Genomic DNA, 11,008 nt, shown 5'->3' with positions numbered 1-11,008 from the left:
CATAACCTGAAAGGCCCGCTCAGCAAAGAAGTAGGCACTTTTCGCCAAAGTACCGTCATAAAAGAGACAGACTACGGTTTGCAACTGCACATGGGGACAAAGATTGTACTTTTTGGAGAAATGTCTTCTGGTCTGATGAAACGAAAATAGAACTGTTTGGCCATAATGACCATTGTTATGTTTGGAGGAAAAAGGGATTAGCTTGCAAGCCGAAGAACACCATCCCAACCATGAAGCACGGGGGTGGCAGCATCATGCTGTGAGGGTACTTTGCTGCAGGAGGGACTGGTGCACTTCACAAAATAGATGGCATCATGAGGAAGGAAAATTATGTGGATATATTGAAGCAACATCTCAAGACATCAGTCAGGAAGTTAAAGCTTGGTCGCAAATGGGTCTTCCAAATGGACAATGACCCAAGCATACTTCCAAAGTTGTGGCAAAATGGCTTAAGGACAACAAAGTCAAGGTATTGGAGTGGCCATCACAAAGCCCTAACCTCAATCCTATAGAACATTTGTGGGCAGAACTGAAAAAGCGTGTGCAAGCAAGGAGGCCTACAAACCTGACTCAGTTACACCAGCTCTTTCAGGAGGAATGGGCCAGAATTCACCCAACTTATTGTGGAAGGGCTACCCGAAATGTTTGACCCAAGTTAAACAATTTAAAGGCAATGCTACCAAATACTAATTGAGTGTATGTAAACTTCTGACCCACTGGGAATGTGATGAAAGAAATAAAAGCTGTAATAAATCATTCTCTCTACTATTATTCTGACATTTCACATTCTTAAAATAAAGTGGTGATCCTAACTGACCTAAGACAAGGAATTTTTACTAGGATTAAATGTCAGGAATTTGAAAAACTGAATTTAAATGTATTTGGCTAAGGTGTATGTAAACTTCCGACTTCAACTGTATAGTTAAATCTTTTGGACATCAGCGCAACCTGGAGGGAATCTTTGAGTCAGAAAAGGATGTTCATATGATAGGGAAGATCTCCAAAACCTTGCAGACGACATATCCAACTGACAATCTCTTTAGAATAAAATATCAACTATTGGAACCAAGACTTAAAAAGAACTGATGTTGGCACAAGATGGAGGGAATGTTGGCGCATAACTAACGAAATTACAGTTAACAAAAATGTGTGTGTAAACTTCCGACTTCAACTGTATGTTTACGTTGCCATAGCAAGTGAAATAAACATTAAACAAAAGTGAGAAGAAACAAATTTATGATAATAAATTAACAGTAAGCATTGCACTCAAAGGTTTTATATTATCGACTATGTACAGTGTTTTAGCAATGTGCAAATAGTTGTAGTATGAATAATGGGGGAAGATAAATAAACAGTAAAATATTGGCGGTATTTACAATGTTTGTGCTCCACTGGTTGCCCTTTTCTCATGGCAACGGGCCACAAATCTTGTGGTATTTTTCCTAACAGATATGGGAGTTTATCAATGTTTTTATTTTTTTATTCTTTGTGGGTCTGTTATCTGTAGGAAATGTGTCTCTAATGTGGTCATATTTGGCAAGAGGTTAGGAAGTGCAGCTCAGTTTCCACCTCATTTTGTGGACAGTATGTACATAGCCTGTCTTCTCTTGAGAGCCAGGTCTGCCTACGGTGGCCTCTCTCAATAGCAAGGCTATGCTCACAGGGATTTTATTAATTTTGGGTCAGTCACAGTGGTCAGGTATTCTGCCACTGTGTGCTTTCTGTTTAGGGCCAGGTAGCATTCCAATTTTCTCTTTTTTGGTTGATTCTTTCCAGTGTGTCAAATAGTTATCTTTTTGCTTTCTCATAATTTGTTTGGGTCTAATTGTGTTGCTGTTTTGGGGCTCTCTGGGGTCTGTTTGCGATTTTGAACAGAGCCTCAGAACCAGCTGGCTGAGGAAACTCTTATCTAGGTTAATCTCTCTGTAGGTGAGGTCTGACGGAATCTGTGCAGAAGATCTAGGTGCTGCTGTAGGCCCACCTTCATCAGAAAACAGTAGACATTTGATTTCCGAGTCCAGTAGGGTGAAGCCGGGTGCTGCAGACTGTTCTAGTGCCCTCGCCAATTCGTTGATATACACTGAGTATAAAAAACATTAGGAACACCTTCCTAATATTGGAGTTGCGCCCCCTTTTGCCCTCTCAATTTCTTTCTTAGGTTTTTGCATTCTTCATTAAACCATTTGTCATTGTTGTTAGTTTTCTGCTTGAATTTACATTTCTCTATCTCTCCCTTTTTCTCGCTCTCTATCTCTCCCTTATCAATTCAATTCAATAGACTTTATTGACATGGCAAGTTAAATTACTTACATTGTCAAGGTATACATATAACAAAAATGGTGGGACCAACATCAATAGTAATAGTAGTAGTAGTGGAAATGGGATTACCATTAATAGCAATAAGGTATCAATAATAGTAGTAGTGGAAATGGGATTACCGTTAACAGCAATAAGGTATCAATAATAATAATAATAATAGTAGTGGAAATGGGATTACCGTTAACAGCAATAAGGTATCAATAATAATAATAATAATAATAGTAGTGGAAATGGGATTACCGTTAACAGCAATAAGGTATCAATAATAATAGTAGTGGAAATGGGATTACAATTAACAGCAATAAGGTATCAATAATAATAATAATAATAATAGTAGTGGAAATGGGATTACCATTCACAGCAATAAGGTATCAATAATAATAGTAGTAGTGGAAATGGGATTACCATTAACAGCAACTACAACAACAATATTAATGAGAATAACAATACATTAAAGCAATAGTAGTAGACCAGTCTCAACATGACTGAGAAGACACATTACATGGTATGAAAGCCAAAACAAAACTAAATGGGAAATATTATTGGCATTACACTGCACTTTTCACTGGCTGTCCCTCAGGTTGTGGCAAGAGGACACACATTTGGCTTTTCACCCAATAAATATTATATATTTTATTCATCTTTTGTTTCAAATTCTTTGTACTGAATGATGTATTTTTTTATCTCTCTCTCAGGGTACTGCTAGTAGTGAGGTGAATGCAACAGAGGAGATGTCTACTCTGGTCAACTACATAGAACCTGTCAAGTTCAAGAGCTTTGAGGTCGCAAACAGTGAGTGTGTGTGTTGAGAGCGAGGTGTGTTTGTGTGTGTGTGTGTGTGTGTGTGTGTGGGAGGATAGGCATCGTTAGGCCTAACCACCACTCTCATGTAGCTCATTAGACCAGCTAAATGATCAGCCAATCCACACACATTGATTTATTTTAACAGATTTTAATATATTCTCTCACTCTCACTCTCTCTCTCTCTCTCTCACTCTCACTCGCACTCTCACTCACTCACAGAGAGGAATAAGTATTTTGAGATGTCATCGTTCGTTGAGACCAAGGGTATGGACACACTGAAGAGTGCCCCCATTGAGTTTGTTGAGTACAATAAGAAGCAGCTGAGTCGTATCTATCCTAAGGGCACCAGGGTAGACAGTTCGAACTACATGCCTCAACTCTTCTGGAACGTAGGCTGTCAGATGGTGGCTCTAAACTTCCAGACACTTGGTAAGTCCACTTCCTTCTATTCTACTTTCCTTCCCTCCTCTCCTCTTCATCCTTCCATCCTCTCTCTCTCTGTCTCTCTCTCCTCGCTCTCTCGCTCTCGCTCTCTCTCTCTCCTCTCTCTCTCTCTCTCTCTCTCTCTCCCCTCTCTCTCTCTCTCTCTCTCTCGCTCTCTCGCACTCTCTCTCTCTCTCGCTCTCTCTCTCTCTCTCTTTCGCTCTCTTTCGCTCTCTCTCTCCCTCTCTCTCATTCGGTCCCCCTGTTTCACTTATTTCCATGACTGACAATCTCCCTCTTCCCTCCTCCCTCCCCCCCTACATCCCTCCTCCCTCCCCCCATCCTCCCCTCTCTCCTCCATCCCCCTCTCTCCCTCAGACCTGCCCATGCAGTTGAACATGGGAGTATTTGAGTATAATGGTCACAGTGGCTACCTGCTGAAACCAGAGTTTATGAGACGGACAGACAAACACTTTGACCCCTTCACTGAGAACATTGTGGACGGCATCGTAGCCAACACCGTCAAGATCAGGGTGAGTGGGTAGGAGTAACTGTGTGTGTGTCTCTCTCTCTCTCTCTCTCTGTGTGTGTAACCATCTCCTTCTCTCCATCCCTCCATCTCCAGGTGATCTCGGGTCAGTTCCTGACCGATAAGAAAGTGAGTGTGTACGTGGAAGTGGACCTATTTGGACTTCCTGCCGACACAAAGAGGAAGTATCGCACCAGGACGTCCAATGGGAACAGCCTGGACCCTGTCTGGGATGACGAGACGTTTGTCTTCAACAAGGTAACGTTAACACAGCCTCAACACACACAAACCGAACACACACTCACAAAAACACAAGGTAACATAGCCCATAATGCTGGGAAAGTCAAACTTCTTTCACTACTTCCAATTCCATTCATTTCAATAAGGCTCATTTGTTAGCCCTGCATTGTGATAAAACAACTGATAATTTCTCTCTCTCCCTCTAGATGGGCCTCTCCTCCTCTCTTTGGCGGTCCTCTCCTCCTCTCTAGGCGGTCCTCTCCTCCTCTCTAGGCGGTCCTCTCCTCCTCTCTAGGCGGTCCTCTCCTCCTCTCTTTGGCGGTCCTCTCCTCCTCTCTTTGGCGGTCCTCTCCTCCTCTCTAGGCGGTCCTCTCCTCCTCTCTAGGCGGTCCTCTCCTCCTCTCTAGGCGGTCCTCTCCTCCTCTCTAGGCGGTCCTCTCCTCCTCTCTAGGCGGTCCTCTCCTCCTCTCTAGGCGGTCCTCTCCTCCTCTCTAGGCGGTCCTCTCCTCCTCTCTAGGCGGTCCTCTCCTCCTCTCTAGGCGGGCCTCTCCTCCTCTCTAGGCGGTCCTCTCCTCCTCTCTAGGCGGTCCTCTCCTCCTCTCTAGGCGGTCCTCTCCTCCTCTCTTTGGCGGTCCTCTCCTCCTCTCTAGGCGGTCCTCTCCTCCTCTCTAGGCGGTCCTCTCCTCCTCTCTAGGCGGTCCTCTCCTCCTCTCTAGGCGGTCCTCTCCTCCTCTCTAGGCGGTCCTCTCCTCCTCTCTAGGCGGTCCTCTCCTCCTCTCTAGGCGGTCCTCTCCTCCTCTCTTTGGCGGTCCTCTCCTCCTCTCTAGGCGGTCCTCTCCTCCTCTCTAGGCGGTCCTCTCCTCCTCTCTTTGGCGGTCCTCTCCTCCTCTCTAGGCGGTCCTCTTCTCCTCTCTAGGCGGTCCTCTCCTCCTCTCTAGGCGGTCCTCTCCTCCTCTCTAGGCGGTCCTCTCCTCCTCTCTAGGCGGTCCTCTCCTCCTCTCTTTGGCGGTCCTCTCCTCCTCTCTAGGCGGTCCTCTCCTCCTCTCCACCCAGACCTCTCTGGGATCGTAATGATAATCTCTCTTCTACTCCCCTCCCCTCCTCCTCTCTAGGTGGTCCTCCCCACCCTGGCCTCTTTGAGGATAGCTGTGTTTGAGGAGAATGGGAAGTTCCTGGGACATCGGATCTGCCCTGTGTCAACTATCCGCCCTGGTCAGTACTGAGGATGGTTTGCTTGATTCAGGCATTCAGACTAAGTGTCATCTGTTGCCATGGGGATTCACTTGCAGTCTTTTGTTTCTCAATCTATTATCATAATGGTGAATCACCTCTAATACTATGAGATCTGTTGTTTTCTTGGGATCTTTGAACGAGTGTGTTTTTATAAATCCTGTGTGTGTGTAGGTTACCACTACATCAGCCTGAAGAATGAGATGAACCAGCCTCTGATGCTGCCCTCCCTCCTGGTCTACACTGAGGCTCAAGACTACATTCCTAATGAACACCAGGGTAAGAAAACCCCTACCCATAACCCCCTAGGACTACACTACCTATAACCCTCTAGGACTAACCTACCCATAACCTTCTGGAACTACACTACCCATAAGCCTCTAGGTCTGCACTACCCATAACCCCATGGGACTACACTACCATAAACACCTAGGACTACACGACCCATAAACCACTAGGACTACACTACCCATAAGCCCCTAGGACTACACTACCCATAAGCCTCTAGGACTACACTACCCATAACCCTCTAGGACTACACTACCCATAACCCCATAGGACTCCTAGGCCTGGGCGGTATTCAGATTGTCATACCTTTATACCGACCTTGTGCCATACCGGGATATTCGGTAATACCGGCACTGAACACAATGGGCGCTGTTTTTAAACCCCACTGGACCTTTGTAAACCGAAGGTTAGCAATGCTACCAAGCACATGTAGAATCCCATAGCGAATGCTATCTAAATGCTAACGAGTGCATTGCGAACATTTTAGACAGTCTCTGACCTAAACTTTATAAGTAGCTCAAAAATGCTACTCACGGTTTGCTGCACGCACAAAACAAATATTAGCCAGCAAGGCTATTGATCCAGGTTGGGATTCTCTGCTGTTACCAAGCGCTAACCACTTAGCTAGATAGCTAACTAACTACTAAATTAGCAAACCAAATGCACAACTGGAGAGTATTTAGCACATTTTAGACAGTTAACTTAATAGTTATAAGATATCTAGCTGGCTAAACATTTAGTTGTGAATTCCATACTGTAATTAGATCACCTGGCGCATGCTGCACCACAGTGAGTGACTCACAAGGCTCCGGTCTCTCGTCGTTGTGTGTTTGTAAACAAACACCACGTGACTGGGGACTACCGGTAAGCATCATAATGAAAGATTATGTGACAGGTAAACTGAAGAACGCAATCTTCTTTATCTCCTAACCTATTGCACAAATTGACTGCAGGTATTAACTTAAAAAGTAGCTACAAATACTCAAATGTATTAAAAATGATTGACGGTGTTGAAAAACCATTCTTGTGGCTTTTTACAAATAGCCTGGTATACGGTAAATACGGTATACCACCCAAGCCTAAGGACTACACTACCCATAACCCCCTAGGACAACACTACCCTTAACCCCATAGGACTACACTGCCCATAACCCCATAGGACTACATCCCTAAAGAACAACAGGGATGTATTCATTACGCCGATTCGGTTGCAAAACGTTTTGTCTGTTGCAGAACGTTTTGCAACAGAAAGAGTTATCTATTGGACAAGTTCAGGTCCCTCTCCGTTTCATTCCATTTGCTTCCGTTTGGTTCTTAAACGGTAAACAGTTAACGGTTTCCGTTGTAAGATGTAATGAATACGCCCCAGGGTAATGTGGCGTTCATGACCTGAGTTATCAGAAATACTACATTTTTACTGAGAGAACTCGTTCACGTTAGCTGAACTCTGACATCACCTACCAAGGAAGTTACTTTGATGACAGCGTTTTTCTGCACTTAAATGCAACAACAAGTGTTATTAAGTGTGTGTACCAGGGTGCATTGCTCCTTTTGTGTTGTGTGTTATAGAGTATGCTGAGGCCCTGACCAACCCCATCAAACGTGTGTTATAGAGTATGCTGAGGCCCTGACCAACCCCATCAAACGTGTGTTATAGAGTATGCTGAGGCCTTGACCAACCCCATCAAACGTGTGTTATAGAGTATGCTGAGGCCCTGACCAACCCCATCAAACATGTTTTATAGAGTATGCTGAGGCCCTGACCAACCCCATCAAACGTGTGTTATAGAGTATGCTGAGGCCCTGACCAACCCCATCAAACATGTTTTATAGAGTATGCTGAGGCCTTGACCAACCCCATCAAACATGTTTTATAGAGTATGCTGAGGCCCTGACCAACCCCATCAAACATGTTTTATAGAGTATGCTGAGGCCCTGACCAACCCCATCAAACGTGTGTTATAGAGTATGCTGAGGCCCTGACCAACCCCATCAAACATGTTTTATAGAGTATGCTGAGGCCCTGACCAACCCCATCAAACATGTTTTATAGAGTATGCTGAGGCCTTGACCAACCCCATCAAACATGTTTTATAGAGTATGCTGAGGCCCTGACCAACCCCATCAAACGTGTTATAGAGTATGCTGAGGCCCTGACCAACCCCATCAAACATGTGTTATAGAGTATGCTGAGGCCTTGACCAACCCCATCAAACATGTGTTATAGAGTATGCTGAGGCCTTGACCAACCCCATCAAACATGTGTTATAGAGTATGCTGAGGCCTTGACCAACCCCATCAAACATGTTTTATAGAGTATGCTGAGGCCTTGACCAACCCCATCAAACATGTCAGTCTCCTGGTCCAGAGAGAGAGACAGCTAGCTTCTCTAATGGAGGACAACAGTGAGGTGAGGAGACACACACACACACACACACACTCACTCACTCACTCTCACACACACACACACACACACACACACACACACACACACACACTGATAGGCAGAGAGACAGCTAGCTGCTTTGGCCAGCAGTAAAGGGAGGATACTGATAAAATCTGTCCATTCCAGGCATTACTATGAAACCATCCACTGATTTTAAAGTAACACCATCCGCCACTGCATGAGTTACAAATTAAAGAGGTCACCCAGATTGCAAAAGTACCTATTGGTTTCCTTGTCATGTAAGCAGTCAATGGGATACATTTTGATTTTTTTATTTTACCTTTATTTAACTAGGCAAGTCAGTTAAGAACAAATTCTTATTTACAATGATGGCCTACCAAAAGGCAAAAGGCCTCCTGCGGGGACGGGGGGTGGGATTCAAAATAAAAAATATAGAACCAAATACACATCACAACAAGAGAGACACTACATAAAGAGAGACCTAAGACAACAACATAGCATGGCAGCAACACATGACAACAAAATGGTTGCAACACAACATGGCAGCAGCACAACATGGTAGCAGCACAAAACATGGTACAAACATTATTGGGCACAGACAACAGCACAAAGGGCAAGAAGGTAGAGACGACAATACATCACGCCGAAGCAGCAACAACTGTCAGTAAGAGAGTGTCCATGACTGAGTCTTTGAATGAAGATGGAGATAAAACTGTCCAGTTTGAGTGTTTTTTGCAGCTCGTTCCAGTCGCTAGCTGCAGCGAACTGAAAAGAGGAGCGACCCAGGGATGTGTGTGCTTTGGGGACCTTTAACAGAATGTGACTGGCAGAACGGGTGTTGTATGTGGAGGATGAGGGCTGCAGTAGGTATCTCAGATAGGGGGGAGTGATGCCTAAGAGGGTTTTGTAAATAAGCATCAACCAGTGGGTCTTGCGACGGGTATACAGAGATGACCAGTTTACAGAGGAGTATAGAGTGCAGTGATGTGTCCTATAAGGAGCATTGGTGGCAAATCTGATGGCCGAATGGTAAAGAACATCTAGCCGCTCGAGAGCACCCTTACCTGCCAATCTATAAATTACATCTCCGTAATCTAGCATGGGTAGGATGGTCATCTGAATCAGGGTTAGTCTTGTAGCTGGGGTGAAAGAGGAGCGATTACGATAGAGGAAACCAAGTCTAGATTTAACCTTAGCCTGCAGCTTGGATATGTGCTGAGAGAAGGACAGTGTACCGTCTAGCCATACTCCCAAGTACTTGTATGAGGTGACTACCTCAAGCTCTAAACCCTCAGAGGTAGTAATCACACCGGTGGGGAGAGGGGCATTCTTCTTACCAAACCACATGACCTTTGTTTTGGAGGTGTTCAGAACAAGGTTAAGGGCAGAGAACGCTTGTTGGACACTAAGAAAGCTTTGTTGTAGAGCGTTTAGCACAAAATCCGGGAAGGGGCCAGCTGAGTATAACACTGTATCATCTGCATATAAATGGTTGAGAGAGCTTCCTACTGCCTGAGCTATGTTGTTGATGTAAATTGAGAAGAGCGTGGGGCCTAGGATGGAGCCTTGGGGTACTCCCTTGGTGACAGGCAGTGGCTGAGACAGCAGATGTTCTGACTTTATACACTGCACTCTTTGAGAGAGGTAGTTAGCAGACCAGGCCAAAGACCCCTTAGAGACACCAATACTACTTAGTTGACCCACAAGAATGGAATGGTCTACCGTATCAAAAGCTTTGGCCAAGTCAATAAAAATAGCAGCACAACATTGCTTAGAATCAAGGGCAATGGTGACATCATTTAGGACCTTTAAGGTTGCAGTGACACATCCATAACCTGAGCGGAAACCAGATTGCGTACCAGAGAGAACACTATAGACATCAAGAAAGCCAGTCAGCTGAATATTGACAAGTTTTTCCAACACTTTTGATAAACAGGGCGAAATAGAAATTGGCCTATAGCAGTTAGGATCAGCTTGATCACCCCCTTTAAATAAAAGGACGCACCGTGGCGGCCTCCCAAGCAATGGGAACCTCCCCAGAGAGGAGAGACAGGTTAAAAAGGTCAGAGGCAGGCTTGGCGATGATAGGGGCAGCAACCTTAAAGATAGGATCTAAACCATCTGACCCAGATGTTTTTTTGGTGTCAACTTTTAAGGAGCTCCTTTAGCACCTCGGACTCAGTGACCGCCTGCAGGGAGAAACGTATTAGCGGGGCAGGGGGAAAAGAGGGAGGAGCATCGGGGCTAGTCGCATTAGAAGGGCTGGGAGATGAGGAAATGTTGGACGGGCAAGGAGGCGTGGCTGAGTCAAATAGGAATCCTGACTTAATGAAGTGGTGATTTAAAGAGCTCAGCCATGTGCTCCTTGTCAGTAACAACCACATCATCAACATTAAGGGACATAGGCAGCTGTGAGGAGGAGGGTTTATTCTCCAGGTCTAGACAGCAAGCCATTACCATGCTTTGGTTGCGTTTACGTGGCCACCGTCTCCAAATGTATTTTTTTTTTATGATCAACGTTCTGACTTCGTTGTATGTAGAGTGTGTTGGAGCAGCCAAAGGAGGGAGGGCGGGATTTGGAGGGCGACGCCCCCCTTGTGAAGATCCCCTCCCCCCTCCAACCGGTCCCCTCCCCCATCGATGACATCAGCAACCTCGTCAGCTCACCTGGTCCAGGTAGGGCTACATTGTTACAGAGGAGGGTGGTGGGCGGAGATACAGTGGGGGAAAAAAGTATTTAGTCAGCCACCAATTGTGCAAGTTCTCCC

General features: G+C 45.2%; 1 pseudogene across 1 annotated transcript in view; it reads left to right on the top strand.

Annotated features, from left to right (window-relative positions):
• The window catches only part of LOC311112699 (1-phosphatidylinositol 4,5-bisphosphate phosphodiesterase beta-3-like), a 96,885-nt pseudogene that overhangs the window by 74,975 nt on the left and 10,902 nt on the right, over nt 1-11,008 (top strand). The window contains exons 15-22 of the transcript in view: nt 3,015-3,111; nt 3,343-3,552; nt 3,925-4,079; nt 4,172-4,333; nt 5,428-5,527; nt 5,720-5,824; nt 8,149-8,243; nt 10,781-10,916. The product of the transcript in view is annotated as a 1-phosphatidylinositol 4,5-bisphosphate phosphodiesterase beta-3-like (transcript). The remainder of the gene's footprint in view (nt 1-3,014; nt 3,112-3,342; nt 3,553-3,924; nt 4,080-4,171; nt 4,334-5,427; nt 5,528-5,719; nt 5,825-8,148; nt 8,244-10,780; nt 10,917-11,008) is intronic.

Source organism: Coregonus lavaretus, assembly GCF_964263955.1.
Source record: "Coregonus lavaretus genome assembly, chromosome: 39".
NCBI classification, from domain to species: Eukaryota; Metazoa; Chordata; class Actinopteri; order Salmoniformes; family Salmonidae; genus Coregonus; species Coregonus lavaretus.
The sequence above is the reverse complement of the archived record's forward strand: the minus strand, read 5'-3'. Positions and strand labels throughout refer to the sequence as shown.